This window comes from Balaenoptera physalus (genome assembly GCF_965194825.1).
Source record: "Balaenoptera physalus genome assembly, chromosome: 3".
Taxonomy (NCBI): domain Eukaryota; kingdom Metazoa; phylum Chordata; class Mammalia; order Artiodactyla; family Balaenopteridae; genus Balaenoptera; species Balaenoptera physalus.
Window position 1 is genome coordinate 55,576,866 of NC_138890.1, and position 24,504 is coordinate 55,601,369.

General features: G+C 40.4%; 1 long non-coding RNA gene across 1 annotated transcript in view; it reads left to right on the forward strand.

Moving 5' to 3' along the window:
* LOC309657217 overlaps positions 1–23,703 on the forward strand; it is a 57,827-nt gene extending 34,124 nt beyond the window's left edge. The window contains exon 2 of the long non-coding RNA XR_014261714.1: positions 75–23,703. This is a non-coding gene — a long non-coding RNA (uncharacterized lncRNA). The remainder of the gene's footprint in view (positions 1–74) is intronic.
* Positions 23,704–24,504: the final 801 nt, after the last annotated feature.

Below are 24,504 nucleotides of genomic sequence, written 5' to 3' on the forward strand. Positions count from 1 at the left end.
TTCCCAGACCAGGGCTCGAACCCATGTCCCCTGCATTGGCAGGCAGATTCTCAACCACTGCGCCACCAGGGAAGCCCTGAGTTTTCTTCATTTGTGTTCTCTCTTGATCCTGAAAGTCTAGGATTTTATTCCCCAATTTATAAAATGGACAAAAAAAATACCTGTTTTGCTGAAATATTGTGAAAGTAATGTCTCTAAAGTCTTTGGCATATAGTAGATGCTAAATAAGTAATATTAAAGTGGGCATTAGTCATTGTTTTTGGCCACCCGATATCTAAATCCCTTTTTTTTGTTTGGGAATCTCCCCAACAAAGGAGATTAGAGCCCATTTAGAGGCTGGCAATGCCAGCCCCCATGTGATTAGACCTGGGCTCCTGGCTGAGGTATCACAAATTGGATGCCTCTGACACAGATATGGAGTCTGCAACACATTAAGTAATAAAGTGCCAACAGCACGGACTTCTTTCTGGGGAGAGTGGTATAGGGTGGCACTTGCATGTGATCTTAGAGGCAGCAATTCTGGCAGCAATATCCAAAGCCCTGCCTCAGAGGTGCTAATGGTGCAAACGCAGAGTCTGTTTGGCAGTGAAAGATGAGTACCATTCTCAGACTAACCCTGAGAAGAAGGGATTCCTGGCCGTATAACCTCAGACATGGGTGTCTGGATTTCCTAAGGAATATAGAAACTACCCAGTATCCATTCAGTACATCCTTTTCTGCTTAAATTAGGCAGAGTGTATTTCTCTTGCTTGCAATTAAGACCTGACTGATTCTTTAGTTATGATAATATAATTTTAGTGACGATAATGGTGATGATAAGACCTGTCTTGTAGGGAAAAAAAATGACCACTCAGTAATGTGGAGACTAAATAGGAGAGGGGTGAGAGGGGACGCTGAGAACAGTATGAGTTGATCATATATACTAAGAGAGATATGGAGTGGTAAGAAATGGTAAGGATGATATGGGTTGGTAGTGTGGCTCTAGCTATATAGACGGGCAGAAAGGAACACAGTTAAGAGAGATATTGGAGGTGAGATTGACATGACAGTTTCTTCAGCCATTAGACCACGTACAGCACAGAAATATTGAGATTTCTTGGCCTTAGATGCTAATGTTATTTACCTAAGTAGAGATATTTTGACTGCAGGGAGTACATTCAGGTGCATATTGTTTAAACTGGGTCAAAGAACAACGAAGGATAAAATTCAAGAGTGGATTCCCACATCTGGGTAGGGTACTAGCCTTCTCCACTTTTGGCTTTTCAAGTTGGTAAGACAGATGTTTCTCCAGGAGTCCCATATGCTGATGACATCCAAGTATTTTGCAAATGGTAAGTATGAAAGAAAAGTGCTCCTGAATAAATCATGGGCACTACTCATCACAATGTCCTTTGGTGCTTTCTCACTGTCCTGGATGCTGTAAGGCCAGCCTAATGAGCCACTTGTGGCCACGGGGTTGGAGCACAGGTCAGAGATGGTAATCGCTTCTTATTGAGATGTTTAATTTTCCCCTTAAATTCATTAAAAGTTTCTGAAACAAATAAATAAAACATAATTGATACAGATCCAGTCTCCTTTCCTTCCATAGATCATTAGGAAGTTGTAATTGCTTCCCAACCTCCAGGAAGCTCTCATCTCTAAGAATAAAGTGTTAGTGTTCGACTCCCTGGAAATTGTTATTATTCTTAGGAATTAATTTACTCTAATTAGTTTTAAACCCATTAACAGAAATAGAAAGCTGAGCAAGGGAAGGGAGGTCTGAAAACAACATTTTCCTCAGCCGGTTGTAAGAACTTTTCACGTGCTTAACAATTTGGCCACTGGATATCAAATCTTGATAGAAACCAAACACAACACATATAAATTAGGATATAACTAGTATGATTCCTAAAAGGCACATTACCTCTTTTTTTATTTTATGAAAGTAAGAAATCAACTATAATTTTTCTCTCCCATGGGAAGGCTCCAAACTGAGTTCTAAAGGACCCTCCAAATCAGAGAAATGACTGAAATTGAAGCTCAGAAATGGTTGGTTTTGCTTAGGCAAAAACCGGTGCCTGCTTGGGATGCTTCAAGGGGATTTGGGAGAGTTCTATTCTCCCAGGAAGTAGTTTTCCCATCCCAAGTCACCCTGGCTAGAATTCTACTATGAGAGAAGGAAAGTGCCATCTTTGAGTTACTTTCTCCAGGTCTTTAAATGGTCTGTTCACCCAGGAGAACTTTTACTCCTTAGAGCTCAGCCTTGGGGTGAGAAGGCACAGAGTGATTTTGAAGACTGGGATGGAGCTGACTCTGGAAGATACAGAGCCAGTATGACCTTTAAGGTAAACTGGGGACAAATGGTGGAGGCTATGGTGTTCAGACTTGGCTTTATAGGCATTGGGGGATTTGGGGGTTTTTGAAGAGAGGAGTAACTGTCAGAACTGTGTCACTTGGTGGAACATGAAGGATGAATTTGAAGAAGAGGGACTGAAGGATGGAAGGCAAGTTAGGAGATCCAGATAAAATGTAGGGATGGCCAGAGAGCAGGACAGTAGAAGTGGCAAGGAGGGGTTGGATTTTGGAAATGTTTCTGGGTGAATTGGATGGGATTTAGTGAGGGAAGGGGTGTAGCTGGAGAAACCCAGAGGCTTTGGTCTTGGGGAACCTGGATAGCGAGTTCAGCAATTGAGATAGGAAGGGAACAACAACAACAACAACAAAAAAAAAAACACCCAGCGCTTCCCCAGAGTCTGAGATAATGGGCTTGGTTTTAGATAAATAGCTAATATTGATATTAAAAGTGATGGACTTCTGGGGAGAGTAATCTGAATTTCCTGTAGAGCAGACATTGATCAAACTCATATATCCTCCGAACCAGCCAGGAAATAAATAAATGAAGCTGGCTGGAATTTAGGGTCATTGGGTTTGAGAACATATCCCACATAGAGGGGCAGCTACCGCCTGGCTCCAGCAAGTTGCTGCTGCGCAAGAATGGGGCCGGGATTGTCCAATCATCCAATCCCTTAATAGAAGCCCCGAATCAAATGTTACATAAAGTCTCGATTCTTACATGTTGGTAACCAATTCAATTCAGTTCTTTTTTTTTTTTCTTGAAACTATAAGTGAGCCAATCCCAGGCATGTCTGCAGAGCAGCCCTGGGGGCCATGAGTTTGAGATGCAATGAACTAACCTGCATAACCATGGAGAGGTGCAGAAAGGGAAGACACAGCAAAAGGTGGATCGTTGGGGAAGGATTTTTTCGAGCAGCTGTAAGTTTACGAGCACAGTGCTAGCAACAGTGGGAGATATAATCTATGGTTGCTGCCTTCAAGAAGCTGGCAGCTGGGAATGCCAGGCCAGTGAAACAGCCAGAGAAGAAAGCAGCACACTCTGTGATCAAGGGCTATGGATAATAAAATTTCGAGAAAGGGAGAGATCAGCATTGCACAGAAGACTTAAGAAAGATAAAATGAAAGCTCTGGGTCTCAAATAGATGAAGGAGAGGTTTCAAGAAGAGGCAGGGGATGCACAAAGAACTAGAGAATTTTCTCCAAAGTCCATTTCCAAGTCAATAACTGCAGTTCAACAGGTTTTGTGTTTTCTCCAGGGAGGTAGCCATGGAGTTTCTGAGAACAGTTGGGAAGAACAAAATTATACGTGGAACCTGGTTCCACACTAATGATCACTCACCGATCAGTTTGGACTATTTCTTTTATATTATTTTTGAAAGATTTTTCCCTGCTCCAATTGCTAGGCCCTTGGCATCAAGCTTAAGAATTAAAAATAATTAAAATTTTAAAAACCCTGACAGTTTACATTAGGAGACAACACATCTCTCTAAAATGAGAGAGATAATCCCTGAAGCTGGAGCATCTCATCCACTGTTGGTTTATTTACGATTGCCCAAGGAGTGTGAAAAGAGGTTAACAGGGAAGTAAGAGTCTTAGGATAGAGGAGGATGGTACAAAGGGGAGATTTGTCATGTTTTTCATAACTAGGCTTTGGGGATGCAGCAGAGTGTCAAATAACGTTTTCCCTGATAATACACTCCGTATTTGCTTCCCGATTCCTTGTCTCTCTTTTTCTAATCTTTGCTATTTTTTTCCTCCCAAATCTCTGACATTAGTAATGAGGACAGATTTATTTGTTGGGGGGATAAAGAAAATAGTGTCTTTGTCCTGAGTTGGTATCAATCATTTTATTTAAATGAGCTTTTTGCTGATAGGCAGAATCAATTTGTGAACCACATTTGATCACCTCAGTTCAATTACTGCGGAAAGCTGCTTCCAGGCTCAGGTGAGGTGAACTGAGAATATATTTTTGCGTTTCCCCTTCTGCGAGGGAGGACACAAGAGTGTAACAGCTTCATGGAAAACAGCATGACATTTGTGACTGTTCAGCTTTGTGCAAGCATGGCTCTTGGGGAAGGAAGCAGTTTCAGAGGGAAGATGCACTGTTTTCCATAAATAGGTATAGATTTGCATCTCCTGCCTTTCCAACCAATTACCATTATGTTTGGGTAAAAAGTTAAGACCATATTTTTCTCACAACAGCATGGGTTCTCATACCTGATGCAATTTTGAGATTACGGGGATGCTATCTCTGCAGAGGGAGTGGGAAGGAATGGACCAACGGTTAGGGTTAGGACCAAGGGAAGCAGGGCTACGGTGCAAAACTCTAGAGGGCGCTGTTCCCACAAGATTTCTCTGGGACTGTCAGCTGCATGTCCAGTGATGTGGTAGATTGAACCCAAGGTTCTCATATGAATCCTTAGGCCAAATAATATACCTCCCAAGAGATACTGTCTTCTCCATTATAGGAGGGACTATTTCCATTGTGCACAGTCAATGGGTACTTGAGAGAATGGTTAGAAGTCTCATTTCAGAGAACGCTAAAATATTAATGACATTTAATTGCTTTCTGGATGACTTTGAAAAGTCAGATTTTAAACATTCTTTGGGAATTAAGTGATTCTTTTTTTTTTAATTTCCTCTTTTTAAAAAATTCCCTGTTTCTTCCTTCAGTGATAAAATAACCAAGCATTGGAGCAATCGCAGGATTATTCCTTTGGGTTCACAGAAACAGTTAATGTTATACAATTCAGAAAACGTTGCAGTTATGTACATGCCTTGAGTTACAAACAACAGACTAAAGTCATCCCTTACCCAGATGGCCAAGTTTTTTTTCTTCTTCCTTTCTCCAAGCCCCAGCAAGGGCTGCTCTCTCCATAGAGCTACTGAGATGTCAGAGAGCATTAATCAGTGGCTGGTTGTCTGGTCAAGAAGAATTCACTCTTGAATTTATCAAGCACATTGGGGATTTATTATTTGCAAGATATTGGGCTTTGTACTTGTGGTGCAAAGATGAATAAAGCACATTACTTGATATTAAGAAGCTAATAGAATAGAGGGATAGACATGGAAATAGGAAACTTCAATATGATGTGGTGAGTAGTAAGCCATAAAATAATGCGGGCCTGTGGGCCTTAACTCAGCCTGGAAATCTAGAGAAGATGACATCTGACTTGAGTCTTGAAGGAATAACAGAAAACAATCAGAAAAAAGAGGGAACGGCAGTGTGCAAAGGAACATCAATAGTTAGCATTCATCCAGTGTTTTCCCTGCACTAAACTCTGTATCGTACACACATTCATTCACCCAATTTTCACAACAACCCTGTAAGTTATGTATTCTTAACTCTATTTTATACATGGAAAACCTAAGGCTTTGAGAAGCCAATTAACTTGCCCAGGTTAATATCACTACTGTCTGGAAGAGATAGGATTCAAATCCAAGACCTGATTCCAAAACTCAATAGCTTCCCCATTTTAGTCTATTGCCTCTCTGGCTCACAAGACATAAATTTTTGTGATTGTTTCCTAAAAACAGAAAAATCTCTTTATAGGAAATGTGTGTGCACCTATTTGTTAAAGAGTGAGGAAGAAGACAGAAAATTGAAAGTAGAAGTATTAGGAAGTCATTGACCATTGGAAATTATGCAGTAAAAAGCTAACATGATAATGTAAGCAAATGAGAAGAATAGGACAATTGGTTTAGTGCTGTGCTTAAAGTATGTCCAAACAGATGACAGGTTGTGAATAGTTTTGTTTCTGCAGGGTCAACCTGACCCCACTCTCCCCATCACTCACTCAGGTCCAGCTGCGTTGGCCCGCTTTTCTCTTGCTCCACACAACAAACTTGCTCCCACTTGAGGGCCTCTGCACTCACTCTTCCCTCTGTCTAGAATGTTCTCCCTCTAGATCTTCTATTTTCCATCACCTCATGAATCGGCTCCTCAAAGAGCCTTCCCTGACCTCCTGATGTAATGAGCCCAAGAAGTCTTTATCAAATTACCCTATTTAATCTTCCCGTAGCATTCATTGTTCTCTGAAACATCATATTTATTTATAAGCTATTTGTGTACTGTCTGCCTCCCTCTACTAAGATGTAAGCCTTAAGATGTTGAGGGTTTTGTTTTGCTCACTACTGTGTTCCCAGCTCCTAAAATAGTGCTTAGCCCACATATTTGTTGAATGAGTGCTTCTGATGGTTAATATAACTCTGAGAAGTAGAATAGGCATTTGTTGTTAATCTTTATCTTGCAGAGAATAAAATGGGGTTCTTTGTGATAATATAACATGTTCAAGGTCAAATAATAAAAAAAAAATGGAAGAGTCAGGAATTGAACCCAAGCTTCCTTTCCCACTGCATGTCCCTGTCAGTTATCTCAGGAAAAATATTTGCCAGTCTCCTGCTTTCCTTCCCTTCTGACTCTCACATTTGGGGATGGAATTCCCTTAGATTAAAAATGTTTTCTGTAATGACTAGTATTGTAATTCCTCCATCCCCTACTTAGTGCACCTTATTTATTCATCTTGCTTTAATTATCAGGAAGATTTCCCTTTTTAAGATACAGATCTCAGATTGACTGGGTGGAAGTAGGATGGAGGGTAGACTGTATGCCAGAAATCTGGGCCATGGCAGTGACTCTTGCTGTGTGGCCTTGTGTTCATCTCATCTTCTCTCTGGACCTGTTAAGTGAGGGGAATGATCTCAATAATCTATGAGCAAATGATTCCTAGATGGATGTTTCAATACAAGGTTTGTAATGCTGGGACTGGGTGTGCCAAGGGTATTTGTGTATGTGTGCACATGTGTGTATGCACATGTGATGTTATTAGGAGGATATCAGAAACTAATGACCCAGTTTTAAAAGCTTGAACATAGAGACCTTCAAGATGGTGAAGGTGTAAGACGTGGAGATCACCTTGCTCCCCAAAAACGCATCAGAAATACATCTACATGTGGAACAACTCCTACAGAACACCTACTGAACGCTGGCAGAAGACCTCAGACTTCCCAAAATATATATATATATATTTTTCCTTTTTCTCTTTTTGTGAGTGTGTATGTGTATGATTCTTTGTATGACTTTGTCTGTATAGCATTGCTTTTACCATTTGTCCTAGGGTTCTGTCTGTCCATTTTTTTTTTTTAGTATAGTTTTTAGCACTTGTTGTCATTGGTGGATACATTTTTTGATTTGGTTGCCTCTTCTATCTCTTTATTACTTTCTAATTCTTTTATTTTTAATAATTTTTATTTTAATAACTTTATTTCCTTTTATTGTTTTTTCTTTCATTCTTTCCTTTTTTTCCCTTTCTTCTGAGCAATGTGGCTGACAGGGTCTTGGTGCTCCAGCTGGGAGTCAGGCCTCTGCCTCTGAGGTGGGAGAGCCGAGTTCAGGACAGTGGTCCACTAGAGACCTCCCAGGTCCACATAATATCAAATGGCGAAAGCTTTCCCAAAGATCACCATCTCAACGCTAAGACCCAGCTCCACTCATCAACCAGCAAGCTACAGTGCTGGACACTCTAGGCCAAACAACTAGCAAGACAGGACCACAGCCCCACCCATTAGCAGAGAGGCTGCCTAAAATCATAATAAGGTCACAGACACCCCAAAACCACCACTGGACGTGGTCCTGCCCACCAGAAAAACAAGATTCAGCCTCATCCACCAGAGCACAGGCACTACTCCCTTCCACAAGGAAGCCTACACAACCCACTGTGGGCAGACACCAAAAACAACGGGAACTACAAACCTGCAGCCTGCAGGAGAAACACACAGCAGATGAAGCATCAAGGTAAAAACCCACCACACCAATCAAATGAAGAGGAAGTAGGCAGTCTACCTGAAAGATAATTCAGAGAAATGATAGTAAAGATGATCCAAAATCTTGGAAATAGAATGGAGAAAATACAAGAAACATTTGAGAAAGACATAGAAGAACTAAAGAGCAAACAAACAATGATGAACAACACATTAAATGAAATTTAAAATTCTCTAGAAGGAATCAATAGCAGAATAACTGAGGCAGAAGAACAGGTAAATGACCTGGAAGATAAAATAGCAGAAATAACTACTGCTGAGCAGAATAAAGAAAAAACAATGAAAAGAATTGAGGACAGTCTTAGAGAGCTCTGGGACAACATTAAATGCACCGACATTCGAATTATAGGGGTCCCAGAAGAAGAAGAGAAAAAGAAAGTAACTGAGAAAATATTTGAGGAGATTATAGTTGAAAACATCCCGAATATAGGAAAGGAAATAGTCAATCAAGTGCAGGAAGTGCAGAGAGTCCCATACAGGATAAATCCAAGGAGAAACATGCCAAGACACATACTAATCAAACTATCAAATATTAAATACAAAGAAAAAAATATTAAAAGCAGCAAGGGAAAAACAGCAAATAACATACAAGGGAATCCCCATAAGGTTAACAGCTGATCTTTCAGCAGAAACTCTGCAAGCCAGAAGGGAGTGGCAGGACATATTTAAAGTGATGAAAAGGAAAAACCTACAACCAAGATTACTCTACCCAGCAAAGATCTCATTCAGATTCAACGGAGAAATTAAAAACTTTACAGACAAGCAAAATCTAAGAGAATTCAGCACCACGAAACCAGCTTTACAGCAAATGCTAAAGGAACTTCTCTAGGCAGGAAACACAAGAGAAGGAAAAGACCTACAATAACAAACCCAAAACAGTTAATAAAATGGTAATAGGAACATACATAATGGTAATTACCTCAAATGTAAATGGATTAAATACTCCCACCAAAAGACATAGACTGGCTGAATGGATACAAAAACATGACCTGTATATATGGTGTCTACAAGAGACCCACTTCAAACCTAGGGACACATACAGACTGAAAGTGAGCGAATGGAAAAAGATATTCCATGCAAATGGAAGTCAAAGAAAGCTGGAGTAGCAATACTCATATTAGACAAAATAGACTTTAAAATAAAGACTATTACAAGAGACAAAGAAAAACACTACATAATGATCAAGGTCTCAATCCAAGAAGAAGATATAACAACTGTAAATATTTATGCACCCAACAAAGGAGCACCTCAATACATAAGGCAAATGCTAACAGCCATAAAACGGGAATTCGACAGTAACACAGTTGTAGTAGGTGAATTTAACACTGCACTTTCACCAATGCACAGATCATCCAAAAGGAAAATAAATAAGGAAACACAAGCTTTAAATGATACATTAAACAAGATGGACTTAATTGATATTTATAGGACATTCCATCCAAAAACAACAGAATACACTTTCTTCTCAAGTGCTTATGGAACATTCTCCAGGATAGATCATATCTTGGGTCACAAATCAAGCCTTGGTAAATTTAAGAAAATTGAAATTGTATCAAGTAACTTTTCTGACCACAGTGCTATGAGACTAGATATCAATTACAGGAAAATAACTGTAAAAAATACAAACACATGGAGACTAAACAGTACACTACTTAATAACCAAGAGATCACTGAAGAAATCCAAGAGGAAATAAAAAAATACCTAGAAACAAATGACAATGAAAACATGATCACCCACAACCTATGGGATGCAGCAAAAGCAGTTCTAAGAGGGAAGTTTATAGCAATACAATCCTATCTCAAGAAACAAGAAACATCTCAAATAAACAACCTAAACTTACACCTAAAACAATTAGAGAAAGAAGGACAAAAAATCCCCAAAGTTAGCAGAAGGAAAGAAATCATAAAGATCAGATCAGAAATAAACGAAAAAAAAATGAAGGAAACGTTAGCAAAGATCAATAAAACTAAAAGCTGCTTCTTTGAGAAGATAAACAAAATTGATAAACCACTAGCCAGATGCATCCAGAAAAAAAGGGAGAAGACTCAAATAAATAGAATTAGAAATGAAAAAGGAGAAGGAACAATTGACCCTGCAGAAATACAAAGGATCATGAGAGATTACTACAAGCAACTATATGCCAATAAAATGGACAATCTGGAAGAAATGGACAAATTCTTAGAAAAGCACAACCTTCTGAGGCTGAACCAGGAAGAAATAGAAAATATAAATAGACCAATCACAAGCACTGAAATTGAGACTGTGATTAAAAGTCTTCCAGCAAAGAAAAGCCCAGGACCAGATGGCTTTGCAGGCGAATTCTATCAAACATTTAGAAAAGAGCTAACAGCTATCCTCAAAGTCTTCCAAAATATAGCAGAGGGAGGAACACTCCCAAGCTCATTCTACAAGACCACCATCACCCTGATACCAAAACCAGACAAAGATGTCACAAAAAAAGAAAACTACAGGCCAATATCACTGATGAACATAGATGCAAAACTCCTCAACAAAATACTAGCAAACAGAATCCAACAGCACATTAAAACGATCGTACACCATGATCAAGTGGGGTGTATCCCAGGAATGCAAGGATTCTTCAATATATGCAAATCAATCAATGTGACTAACCATATTAACAAATTGAAGGAGAAAAACCATATGATCATCTCAATAGATGCAGAAAAAGTTTTCGACAATATTCAACACCCATTTATGATAAAAACCCTCCAAAAAGTAGGCATAGAGGGAAATTACCTCAACATAATAAAGGCCGTGTATGACAAACCCACAGTCAACATGGTTCTCAATGTTGAAAAACTGAAACCATTTCCTCTAAAATCAGGAACAACACAAGGTTGTCCACCTCACCACTATTATTCAACATAGTTTTGGAAGTTTTAGCCACAGTAATCAGAGAAGAAAAAGAAATAAAAGGAATCCAAATCGGAAAAGAAGAAGTAAAGCTGTCACTGTTTGCAGGTGACATGATACTATACATAAAGATCCTAAAGATGCTACCAGAAAACTATAAGAGGTAATCAAAAAATTTGGTTAAGTAGCAGGATACAAAATTAATGCACAGAAATCTCTTGCATTCCTATACACTAATGATGAAAAATCTGAAAGAGAATTTAAGGAAACACTCCCATTTACCATTGCAACAAAAAGAATAAAATACCTAGGAATAAACCTTCCTATGGAGACAAAAGATCTGTATGCAGAAAGCTATAAGACACTGTTGAAAGAAATTAAAGGTGATACAAACAGATGGAGAGATATACCATGTTCTTGGATTGGAAGAATCAACATTGTGAAAAGGACTATACAACCCAAAGCAATCTACAGATTCAGTGCAATCTATCAAACTACCACTGGCATTTTTCACAGAACTAGAACAAAAAATTTCACAATTTGTATGGAAACACAAAAGACCCCGAATAGCCTAAGCAATCTTGAGAAAGAAAAACGGAGCTGGGGGAATCAGGCTCCTGGACCGCAGACTATACTACAAAGCTGCAGTAATCAGGAACTTATGGTACTGGCACAAAAACAGAAATATAGATCAATGGAACAGGGTAGAAAGCCCAGAGATAAACCCACGCACATATGGTCACTTTATTTTTGATAAAGGAGGTAAGAATATACAATGGAGTTAAGACAGTCTCTTCAATAAGTTGTGCTGTGTAAACTGGACAGCTACATGTAAAAGAATGAAATTAGAACACTCCCTAACACCATACACAAAAATTAACTCAAAATGGATTAAAGAACTAAATGTAGGGCCAGACACTATAAAACTCTTAGAGGAAAACGTAGGCGGAACACTCTATGACATAAATCACAGCAAGATCCCTTTTGACCCACCTCCTAGAGAAATGGAAATAAAAACAAAAATAAACAAATGGGATCTGATGGAAGCTAAAAGCTTTGCACAGAAAAGGAAACCATAATCAAGATGAAAAGACAACCCTCAGAATGGGAGAAAATATTTGCAAATGAAGCAACTGACAAAGGATAAATCTCCAAAATTTACAAGCAGCTCATGCTGCTCAATATCAAAAAAACAAAAAACCCAATCCAAAAATGGGCAGAAGACCTAAATAGACATTTCTCCAAAGAAGATACACAAATTCCCAACAAACACATGTAAGGATGCTCAACATCACTAATATTAGAGAAATGCAAATCAATACTACAATGAGGTATCACCTCACACCATTCAGAATGACCATTATCAAAAATCTACAAACATTAAATGCTGGAGAGGGTGTGGAGAAAAGGGAACCCTCTTGCAGTGTTGGTGGGAATGTAAATTGATCCAGCCACTATGGAGAACAGTATGGAGTTTCCTTAAAAAACTAAAAATAGAACTACCATATGACCCAGCAATCCCACTACTGGCCATACACCCTGAGAAAACTATAATTCAAAAAGAGTCATGTACCACAATGTTCATTGCAGCTCTATTTACAATAGCCAGGACATGGAAGCAACCTAAGTTTGCATTGACAGATGAATAGATAAAGATGTGGCACATATATACAATGGAATATTACTCAGCTATAAAAAGAAATGAAATTGAGTTATTTGTAGCGAGGTGGATGGACCTAGAGACTGTCATACAGAGTGACGTAAGTCAGAAAGAGAAAAACAAATACTGTATGCTAAGACATATATATGGAATCTAAAACAAAAAACAAAAAAAAAAGGTTCTGAAGAACCTAGGGGCAGGACAGGAATAAAGATGCAGACGTAGAGAATGGACTTGAGGACACAGGGATGGGGAACGGTACGCTGGGACGAAGTGAGAGAGTCGCATGGACTTATATATACTACCAAATGTAAAATAGATAGGTAGTGGGAAACAGCTGCGTGTCACAAGGAGATCAGCTCGGTGCTTTGTGACCACCTAGAGGGGTGGGATAGGGAGGGTGGGAGAGAGACGCAAGAGGGAGGAGATATGGGTATATATGTATATGTATATGATATGTATATATATATGATTCGCTTTGTTATAAAGCAGAAACTAACACACCATTGTGTAGCAATTATATTCCAATAAAGATGTTAAAAATAAAATAAAATAAAAGCTTGAACATAAGGTATTCAGGGAACCTGGGGTTGGTTTTATTTGTTCCAAGTGCACTGCTTAGTGAATCCTTATGGAATGAAAGATGGAATGAATGAAGTTGTTTGTGCAAACTTTCCTTCTTAGTGTCTTAGTATCATCTTATTTTCTTAAAGCAACAAAAACTAATTTTGGCTAAATGAAGAAAAAGGAATTTTTTGGAAGGTTTTCAGTGGGCCTACAGAATCCAAAGGAGGCTGGAAGATCTGGCATGAGGATGAACAGAAACAATGAGAGAAGGGGAGGACTTGTATAGTGGAAGTATGGCAATGGTTCTGTCACAAGAAAAACTTAGTCAAGACCATCTTAGGTCCACTTTGTAATGAAAACCACCAACCCCTCCTCATCAACTCCTCAGGGGTCAATATCCTGGGTGAGAGTGCCTGAAGCACTCAGGGGCTAGTAAGGAAGACAAAACCATGCTAGTTATTTTAACAGAGAGACTTTAGTGTAGGGATTGGTTGATTAAACAGAGGCTCGAGGATTGCAGTAGTGAAAACGAACACCAGGGCAACACAGATTTAGTAACTGCAGGAAGAAGTTACCATGCTAGGACTGGGAAACAAGAGAAAAAGTTGGTGCTATCAGAATCTAAAAGCTTGGAGAAGAAGCATGGAGGAGCTGAATCCCAGACCTTTGAAGGGAGGGCACCAGCTAGCCTTTGCTGGTATCTCAGGGGCTGGAACAGGATCCCCAGTGGGCTGGGGCTCAGACCTCAGAGGAGCAGGTACTGCCTGGCTGGTCCCTCTGAGGGAGTAAGATGAGGATGGTCCTAGGACCGTGGAAAGAAGCTGGAAAGGAACCAGTTGCTGTTGGAATGAAATGCAGCTGCTGAGGTAAAGAGCAACAGCTGGGTGAAAGAAAAACCAGCAAATGGGAAGAAGCAAGTTGCTTTTCTCTTCCTCCTGTTTCCAGTTTCCCTATGGGCAGAACATCAGAAGCCACCTGAGAATGGAGAATTATGGTCAACAGAGCCCCAGGTACGACATTACAAAGTTGGGTAGAGAAGTGAGTTTGTGGCTGAGACAGTAGCTTCATAACCTGCAGAGCATCTCATTGGCAGAACTTAGGTCAGGTGCTCACCCTCTAGCTTACTGGGGCAGGGCTAGGGGAGGACTTGACCTTTTTCTCCTGTCACTAAAAATGGCCTGCTGGAACAGTTTTCCCAGTACTACACCCATGGGGAAGAAGTACTGATAATTCTCCATGAAGAAATACAGGTGATCGTAGACGGAAGGAAAGGATCCTGGGGAGGCAAAATGCCAGCTATCTACTGTGGCCTTCTAGTAAGAGCTGTCTTGGTGGAGTGCTGAATGTTGGTATCCTTTTCCTTTCTGTATAAATATATGGAATTGACCCTTCTTGTCCTTTTACAGCATTAGAGCTTGTTATTTATGTCAGGCTACAAACTGCAGATGCCCTGTTTAGGTGGGGATTATAAATTTCCCACATTGAAATTTAATTGGGGCCAAATAAAGAAAAAAGTTTGGGGTTATTTTCTTCCATGGTTTGGAGATTTATATAGGGTACTTACAACTTGTTTATCTTGGCAGGCAGAAAGATAGTTGCTTAAATGGATTTTCATGCTCTGGCTTCAAAACACAAAGCCCTGTGCAGCTTGGTGTTTGTTTCGCAAATCCTTATCACACTCAAATTACTGTTTGAGGAAGGAGGGAGGAAAACAGCTTGTAGCAGTATCCTCCATCTCCCCCAATTTCTCTATTTTATGTCTAAAGAGATACACTCAAACATGTACTAGATCTGCATTTAGAGGAATTCAATGCATGGTAATTAGTACACAGGCAGCTTTGAATTTCTTGAAATTAAGAACATTGATTCTTTGCTGAAATGTAAGTTACTTGCAGATACTTTACTCCTTTTATTCTAGGTTTTCTAAAACAACCTGAGCTTATTTTTCTAAGTCATTTATGTTTTATGCTGTTTGACTCAGAAGACTTAGGCAGGCAGTTCCTTAAAATTAAAAGCTCTCATGGATTTCTTCAAAGGCTGTTACAAAGAATTATTGACTGGGTAAACTACAACAGCCAAAAGGAAGTTCAATTGTCAATCTTGCATAATAATTTACTACTTGAAAAATAATGAAAAAAAGTTAAAATTGCCAACAGTAGGCTTAAAAAAAATATATATATATCAATAAAGTGAAGTTTCTTCCTTCTCAAGAGTAAACTTATCAGCGTTACAAGATTTTTTTTTTTAATTTATTTTATTTATTTATTTATGGCTGTGTTGGGTCTTCGTTTTTGTGTGAGGGCTTTTTCTAGTTGCGGCAAGTGGGGGCCACTCTTCATCGTGGTGCGCGGGCCTCTCACTATCGCGGCCTCTCTTGTTGCGGAGCACAGGCTCCAGACGCGCAGGCTCAGTACTTGTGGCTCACGGGCCCAGTTGCTCCACGACATGTGGGATCTTCCCAGACCAGTGCTTGAACCCGTGTCCCCTGCATTGGCAGGCAGACTATCAACCACTGTGCCACCAGGGAAGCCCCAAGATTTTTATATACATATGCGTACATACACACATATACACACATATATTAAAAATAAAACTATGATGTACATACTAGTCTGAAATTTAAGGTAATAATATATTAGAGATATTTTCCAGTTCATCACATGTGAATTGCCTTGTTTTACATGGCATGATTTCTCGTAGTTTATTCAACTCTACCCAGTAGTGGATATTGAGGTGGATTGTATCCTTATTTTTTGTACTCAGATACAATGCCACAGTGAATGGCTCCCTCGCACATCTATCTTTACACATACCTGCTATAACTTCTGTAAGACCGGTGTGGGGACACTGGCCTGTTGCCAAAGGATCCAGTTCAGAATCATGTTGTATTCAGCTGTCTTATTTCTTTAGTCTCCTTCAAGCTGGACTAGGTCTCCAGACTTTCCTTTATTTTCATGGTTTTGACACTTTTGAAACTACAGAAAGGCAGCTATATTTATTTCTTTTTACCAGATCTTTATTTCTTACCATATTTTTTTTTGAGAAAGTACCAAAAGCACTTATATGCAACATGGCATTAGGGGAGTGATGCTCAACCCTGGCTACACACCAGGATCACCTGGAGGTATTTTTTTTAAAAGTACCTTTGCTGGGGCCCAATTCCAGGAGTCAGATTTAAGTGTTCTCAGTTGGTGCTTGGGTACCTGTATTTTTTTAATGCTCCCCTGGTAATTCCAGTGAGTACCCTGGGCTGAAAACCCCTAGATTAGCTATGGATAAGATGAACTGCATACCTTTGGGGGCTCAGGACAAGATGAAAATGGGAGACCCCCTAGTTCAAAAATTATTAAGGATTTCAAGATGGTGACAGCAGATCATTAAACCAAATGTGGGGTCCTAAGCAAGGGGCCCTGTGCAAGTGCATAGCATGCATGCCCATCAAGCCAGTCCTTGGGGTACCACATTTAGTATAAGAAAGAAAGCCATGCAAATGAAAGGCATAAAGCAATGGTGCCATGAGGAAGGATAGAGACATGACCATGGGTTTCTTTCCATTCCCAGCTCTCTTGCAGTTAGATGAGGCCGTATGATCAGGCCTGGACAATGGGCAATGAGTGAAAGTGGTGAAGAGCGGGTCTGAGTTCTCTGTGCACTCTCAGAAGCTTCCATTTGAGACGGCAGTGTCTCAAGATGGTGCTGCTTGCATCAGTGTGGGTCCTCGAGTGAACGTGTGAAGCAGAACTCCCTGGCAACTCACATCAGCTATGTACCATGAGCAAGAAATAAGTCCGTGTTATACTAAGCCACTGACATTTGTTACTGCAGCACAATCCAGCCTATTCTGACAAAGACAGAAAGGTACGAACCAAATGCCATAGGATCTCAGAGGAGTGAATGCTGACTTCTTGCTGTAGGCATCAGGCAAGGCTTCATGGAGAAAGATACATTTAAAATGGGAAGGGTAAGATTTGAAACAACTGATAACGGTTGTTTCAGTTCCCCGTTATTACATGGAAAACCACCACTACACTTGGTGGCTACCATACACTATTTCTCACGAGTCTATGGGCCAGCTACATAGTTCTGCTCTTTTGGGCTGGATTCAACTCATGCATGCTGGGCTCTCTTATGCATCTGGGGACAGCTGCTGGGATGGTGGGGCCTGGCTGGTTTAGGTTGGCCTTATTCACATGTCTGGAGGTTGACAGGCCTTAGATATCTTGCACATGGTCTTTTCTCCTCCAGCAGGCCAGCCCAGGCTTGCATATACGGTGCGTATCTGATGGCAGGATCCCAAGAGGTAGAGTGGACGTGCACAAGACCTCTTTGAGCCTAGGCTCAAGACTAACACATTACCACTTGCACTCCATCCTATTGGTCGATGGAAGTCACAAAACCAGGCTAAATTGAAAGGATGGGGAAATAGTCCCCACTTCTTTGTCTCATATTTTGGCATATGGGAGGTGTTGAATATTTGTGGAATAATTGTATGAATAATGGACTGGATTGACTGGACAGCAGTTTTTTTTTTTTTGGAGCTCAGACTTTGGACTTTACTTCCCTGTCTATACTCTCTCACCAGGTAATCTCATCCTGTACTCCCACTTGTGTATATCTAGCCCAGGTCTCTTTCTTCAAGTTTCTACCATAAAATCAACTACTGACATGATATCTCACTTAACTCTCTAATAGGTAGGTCATGCTTGATATGTGCAAACCTGGGCTCCTTATATTCCCTTACCGAGATGCTCTCCTCCCACAGTTTTTCCCACTTCAGTCAATGGTAGCTCCATCGTTCCAGTTCCTCAGGCCATACACTTTGGAGTCATCTTGGTTTCCTTTTTTTCTCTCATACTTCATGTTTAATCCATGAGCAAATTTTTTCAGCCCTACCTTCTTCACATGTTCCGCATACAATTACTTCTATCCACTTCTACTGCTATCACTGGGTCCAAGTCATAATTTGTTTGCCTTGATTGTTGCAGAATCCTTTTCTTCTGTCTCCCTGCTTCTGCTCTGACCTCTGCAGTCAATCTTTTCACATAGTTGCCAGACTGCATTTTTCAATATGTAAGTCATTTTCTGCCACTCCCTTGTTTAAGACCCTCTAAGAGTTTCCCATCTCCCTGAGAGTAAAAGCCAAAGTCTTTACAAGGGCTTTGAAAGCCATACAAACTATTCTCCTATTACCACCCTGGCCTCATTTCCTGTTCCTCTCTTGCTCTCGTTCACTCAGCTCCAACCACAGGACCTCCTCCCTGCCCCTAGAACACACCAATGCACAGCTGCCCCCAAGGTCTTTAGTTTTGTTCTTGCCTCTGCCTGGACCACCCTTTCTCCTGACAGCTGCATGCCTCACTCTCTTATTTCTTTCAAGTCTCTACTTGGATGTCACCTTCTTATCAGTGTGGTCCTTCTAGACCTCTGTACTTAAATAGCAACCTACCCCCCACCCCTGCTGAGCTCTCTCTACCCCTCACCCTGTTTTTATAATTTCTTCATAGCCCTTCCAATCTTTGACATATTCTGTATTTACCTGTTTATTTGTTTACTGTCTGATTCTCCTCACTAGAACATAAGTTCCAGACAGGCAGGGACCTTTTTTTTTGTTATTTGCTCTACATCCAGAGCCTAGAAAAGCTTAGAAATATTTTTTAAATCAATGAGTGAAATAGAGTCTGAAATTCTCACAATGGGTGAGAGATTGGATGAGATAGTCTCGAAGGTTACTGGAACTCAAATAGTCTATGATGTTAATAGGCGTAGAAATTGAATTGTTTAGAAGTTTTATTTGAGATTCATTTGCATCCAGTATCACTACTGTCCCCTCCAATCTGTTCTCTTCACCAGTGCCTCAATCTGATGATTTCTTTCTTCTCCTAATTACCACCTTCTCCTCCTTTAGATTTAAGTTTAATGATCACATTCTTGAAGTTTCTGCCCAAATTCTCTTTACACTGTCTCATAGTACCATTCACTAATTCATTATAGTGTTTATCACAACAAAAATTGTACATTTATTGCTGTGATTGTTTTCAGAGAGTTCTCCCCCTGAAAGCTCTATGAGGGCAGGAATCTGGCTGGTTCTGTTCATCAGTAAATCCACAGAGTCCAGCACAGGACCTGGTTTAAGGCTCTGAATGCCTACTGGGGACTGAATACAAGACTGAATAAGTGAATTTATCTTAAGCAGATTGTGCTGTTCTCTGATCCCTGATTCTGTAGGATTAACTCCTACCCCCAGTTAATTAGAAGGGAGCTATTTACAAATGCATGCCATCTTTAAAAGACTGTTTTTATTTTTCTTTCTTTTGTTTTTGCTTTTGTCTGTTTGTTGTTTTTAGATCCTGGTCTCAAAAAAAAGCTAAGGCTGGGATAAAGGGTTGAGGAGAGAAGAGAATCTTAAATCTGATTAATGAAAGGACCATATCACAGGGGTCTTTCAATAACACATTACCTTAGAGGGTTGAACCTCATAGTCAGGCACCTGGGATCCCAAGAGCTTGGGATCCATCCCTGGGAACTGTTTATGAGTTTGTCAAAAGCCAAGACTTGGGGATTTTCTTGCAAGACAGTGTTGCACAGAAGCTCCGATCTTGGCAAGCTCTTTCTGGGAGGCAATGTCATATGTTAACACCCCAGGAGCAATTAGATTTATTTAACAAAAACAGAATTGTGTTTGTAAACTAGCTTGAAAGAGTCCATGGGACACAACAAAATTGATTTTAAAGTAGATCAGAGCTGTTCTGTACCTAGCCCGATTATGATGTGTAAGCAAGTGAATTCAGTTACCCAGTGATTTGGCTCAGAAATAAAAAGCCCCCGTGGTAGGTAAACTGCATGTCTTTGGTTGCCTCCAGGTATGAGATCCTATAACACCATCTTAGTCAGAATCCTGGGGAATGCCCTAGGTGGGAAGGAAGTGCCAGATTTGCCCTTTTCCCTCCCAATCTTCTCTTTTTGCATATTCTTTCTGTCCTAGGTAGTGTGATAGACTTGGAGCCCTGGATTCAACAGATCTGAGTTCAAATCCCAAATTTGCCACTTATTAGCTGTGTGTTCTTGGGTGAATGACTTCGCCTCTCTGAGCCTTAAAAGAGCAATCACAATAATAGGAAAGACTATGTAGGATTTCAGGAGAATTAAATAGTGGATGCAAATGGTTAAGCAGTGTACCTGACATACAGAACATACATCATAAATGTTGATTATTGTCATTATTTGGGAGGTTCCCTCTGTATTACACATGAGAAAGAAATGAGTAATATGGATAATTCCTCCAAGTCAGGCCTTCCTGGGGGGTTTCCCCCAGAGGTCAGACTAGATTCTGCAGCTCTTTAGACATTTGATTCATCTTAGAGCACTTGCCATTTAATGTGTGGCTGAAAGTTAATTTTCCTCCGAAAACTCTCCATCCTCCCGGTTCCCTGTCTTTTCTTCACCAAAAATGAAAATTTAATGTCTGAAGGATATGTCAGTTGTGTCTATATTGATCTTGAGGGACAACTTATTTCTCTTTTAGAAAGCATAGATGTTTGGGCTGGACATCACTGAGAAACATGAGGAAAACAGCACCAACCCGGCAGGCAAACCACAGGACGGTATTAAAGATAGATTTTGTTTCTCTTCTCTCATCTGCCAGCTCTCATGGTTCTGACAGAGGCCTCTTCTTTTCCCAGTGGGATGTTTGGGGAAAATAATCAGCACATTTAATTCAGAGAGGGAAAGAAGGAGGAGTGGTGGTACTTGAGCTGAGCTCAAGGTAAAATTATAATAATGATGTTGGGGCTTCTGGGTGCCTTGCATCTCTCTGCTTCTGGTCTCCAAGAGAAAGCTGGGCAGGAGCTGGAAGGCAGAGTTGGTTTTTTAAACCCTTGATGAATTAATGCTGCGAACATCTCGGGTAAAAGAGGAGAATTAACCTCTGACTTTCAAGTCTGACATATTAGAGATTTGGGTGTATCATGTATTCATTCATTCAAAAAATAGATATTGAAGACCTACTACGTGCCAGCCACTCTTCTAGACGCTGGAAATTACCATAAGCAATAAGACAGCTGAGTTTCCTACCTTCACAGAACAGGAAATAATAATAGTAATAATAATGAATAAATAAATAAAGAGGGTAACTGCAGATTCTGAAGGAGTTTATTACAGAGATATGCTGGATGATGGGATAAATTTTCTGGAGACCCAAAGGGCTAGTTTCAGTGGGTTGGTTATGGAAGAGTATCACCTTTGGCTAGATCAAGTGCAGCCAAGCAAATATAAACCCGGATTCTGTAGGAAATACGTATTAGAAAACTTGTTCTTATAAGTAGTTCAATTTCATGTGGCCAGAGATTATGAAATGTGGGGAATTCTTCATGTGCCTTTCACCAACCTTGTGAGATAGGTTTTTATTATCATTCCCATTTTTCAGATGAGGCAGATACGCACATTATCTTGCACACAACTTTCTTCCTGCAATCCCCACACTGTGTCGTAATGGTTGGTCCTTTGGTCTGGCTCTGCCACTGTATTGTGCTCCTTGAGGGCTGGGCATATTTCCTTCACCTTGGTGTCCACTTTGTCTGGCACAGTGCTGGATATGCCCTCGACAGTTTGAGGATGAATAAATGCACATGCCCAATGTCATGCTGCGGGGGAAAAGGCAAAGCTGATACAGGAATCCTTGTCTGTTTGGTCCCAGAGTCTCTGTTCCTTTTGTTGTCCTTTTAAAGGGCATCTCTGCCACTGGTGCCTGAGCTAATGGAGGTGTACAGAATGTGGAAAGAGAAAAATAAGCCATCTTTCTTGCATAAGCTAAAGCTTCCGATACATTATACATTTTCTCTGTTCTGTGTTTGCTCTATTACTCAGAGTGAATGAGTCCACCGCTCAGTAGTTGTAAAGGATGGTGCAGAGCATGTTACATTGAATTTATCCTGCTGGCCTTCAGAAATCATAGAAGTCACAGGTGCCATTGCCGACAGTTAATCCCCTTCAAATTAGAGTAGCTGCCATCTACAAATGAGACAGTTTGGTACACACATTTCTCTCAGTGTTAGTGCTGTGGCAGTTTAAAGAACCGACCTTATTCCCAGAAAAGATACACTGTCCTAATAAAAAGGATCCAGATTGATTTGGTTTTTCCTGGGAGCTAACATTGGCTGTTACAGTGATGCAGTCTCTTTAAAAGTTTCTCTTTGGGATGTGACAGTATATCGAGTACAGGTTTTGGGTCTGATGGGCCTGAGTTTGAATCCCCCACTCCTCATTTGAATGACACTGGTCATGTGCCCAACCTTGCTGGGCTTCAGTTTCCCCATCTGTAAAACAGCCATAATAACACCCATGTCATAGGATTGTTAAGAGGACTAAGTAAGATGGGACACAGTAAGAATTCAGCATAGCACCTGGTGCATAGCAAAGCTGACATGAAGCTTTCTGACTTTTACCCACTATTTTCAAGTGAAGATGTTTGTGTCTGGGCAGGAAAACTGGCTGAGCATCCCTGCCATGATCCAGGGCATTCCCACTGCAGTGCATTCATTCTTCCTGGAAGGAGAACCAGGCCAGTGAGGGATGGGCCAGCATACAGAGGGCCCCAGACAAGACCCCCTTCCTCAGACTTGCAACTGCACATGGGTAAAGCAAGCACTCAAGCATTTGCCCCTTTTAAAACCACTTTCAAAGCTGTGAGCTTTTCGTTATAATCAGAAAAAGGAGAAAGGACACTGTCGGTCGACCTTAGACAAACTTCGTTCCCCAGTGACTCCTCACAGCGTTGGGACCTTTGGGAGTTTCGCCCCATTTTCATACCCACTGGGTAAGCTCTACCTTCTGGGGAAGCTGTTTATGGTAGAAAGAGCATGTGTGGTGCAAGGAAGTGTGTCCAAATCCCAGCTCTGCCACTTCATCCCAAGGTGAGACCTTGGGAGTCACTGTATCTCTGAACTCCAATTTCCATTCTGCAAAATGATGATAATAGCCCCCAGCCTCATAGCATATGGTATCTGGATGGCCTAGCATGGTCATTTTTTTTGGACATATTTATTGGAGTATAATTGCTTTACAATGTTGTGTTAGTTTCTGCTGTTTAACAAAGTGAATCAATTATATGTATACATATATATCCTCATATCCCCTCCCTCTTGCGCCTCCCTCCCACCCTCCCTATCGCACCCCTCTAGGTGGTCACAAAGCACCAAGTTGATCATCCCGTGCGATGCAGCTGCTTCCCACTAGCTATCTACTTTACATTTGGTAGTGTATATATGTCATTGCCACTCTCTCACTTCATCCCAGCTTACTCTACCCCCTCCTCATATCCTCAAGTCCATTCCCTACTTCTGAGTCTTTATTCCTGTCCTGCCCCTAGGGTCATCAGAACCTTTTTTTTTTTTTTTTTAGATTCCCTATATATGTGTTAGCAGACGGTATTTGTTTTTCTCTTTCTGACTTACTTCACTCTGTATGACAGACTCTAGGTCCATCCATCTCACTACAAATAACTCAATTTCATTTCTTTTTATGGCTGAGTAATATTCCATTGTATATATGTGCCACATCTTCTTTATCCATTCATCTGTCGATGGACACTTAGGTTGATTCCTTGTCCTGGCTATTGTAAGCAGAGCTGTAATGAACATTGTGGTACATGACTCTTTTTGAATTATGGTTTTCTCAGGGTGTATGCCCAGTAGTGGGATTGATGGGTCGTATGGTAGTTCCATATTTAGTTTCGTAAGGAACCACCATACTGTTCTCCATAGTGGCTGTATCAATTTACATTCCCACCAACAGGGCAAGAGGGTTCCCTTTTCTCCACACCCTCTCCAGCATTTATTGTTTGTAGATTTTTCGATGATGGCCATTCTGACTGGTGTGAGGTGATACCTCATTGTAGTTTTGATTTACATTTCTCTAATGATTAGTGATGTTGAGCATCCTTTCATGTGTTTGTTGAATCTGTATATCTTCTTTGGAGAAATGTCTATTTAGATCTTCTGCCCATTTTGGATTGCATTGTTTGTTTTTTTGATATTGAACAGCATGCGCTGCTTGTAAATTTTCGAGATTAATGCTTTGTCAGTTGCTTTGTTGGCAAATATTTTCTCCCGTTCTGAGGGTTGTCTTTTTGTCTTGTTTATGGTTTCCTTTGCTGTGCAAAAGCTTTTAAATTTCATTAGGTCCCATGGGTTTATTTTTCTTTTTATTTCCATTAGTCTAGGAGGTGGGTCAAAAAGGATCTTGCTGTGATTTA